This window comes from Chrysochloris asiatica, unplaced genomic scaffold, assembly GCF_000296735.1.
Source record: "Chrysochloris asiatica unplaced genomic scaffold, ChrAsi1.0 scaffold00358, whole genome shotgun sequence".
NCBI lineage: Eukaryota > Metazoa > Chordata > Mammalia > Afrosoricida > Chrysochloridae > Chrysochloris > Chrysochloris asiatica.
In genome coordinates this window covers 1,772,313-1,773,187 of record NW_006408876.1, presented here as the reverse complement: position 1 = coordinate 1,773,187, position 875 = coordinate 1,772,313, and positions in this window count along the sequence as shown.

Genomic DNA, 875 nt, shown 5'->3' with positions numbered 1-875 from the left:
TCTATTTCATCCTCACTGGCTTTCATGTTTGGTGTGTAAATTTGAATAATAGTGCTATTAACTGGGCTTCCCTCTAAGCACATGGATATTATCCTATCACAGACAGCATTTGAATTACTCTGCAAAATATGACGGAATCCAAACGCTATACAGGGGGATAAAATTTATTTTTATTTTGTTCACGAGGCCATATCACTCTAGGGTATGTCTTCAATCTAACCACTTCTTTGGTTGTTTAATTGTGGTTTGGATGAAAGTGTACATAGCAAATTCAGCAGTGTGTAAGATCCTAACCACTTTTGAGATATACAAAGAGCACACCAGAGAGCACAAAACTGAGGGAAGACAGATGCCACATACTGACCTTGAAAATCATTGAGGACATTAGAGAAGCAGAGTCAGGCTTTTCCCACAGAGCTTCCCGAGAGCCTCCCCCTAGAGCCTGTACTGAATTGGAACCTTCAGGCTCCTGAACTGTGGAATAGTAAATTTCTGTTTGTTGACATCTCCTCCTTTTGGTATCTCTGATAGCCACACTGAGAAATTCAGACAATGAGGTTGCCATGAGTCAGAACCGGGCAATTAACAAGAGACACAACACAGGGGAGAACCACAGGGAGAACACAGACGGGAGGCGATTGTCAGGCCTGTAGCCGACTACCTTGGTTATATATACAGGCAGACCCTTGGAGACATGGTGGGTTTTGATCCAGTCAGAAATAAAGCAGCTATCACAATAATGTGAATCACAACAGTTTCAGTTTCTAGCAAATATAAAGGAGTCCTGGTGTGGCGCTGTAGGATACACCCTGGACCGCAAGGTTGGTTTCTACCGCAAGAGAGGTGGTTCAAATTCACTAGCCATTCCTCAGAAA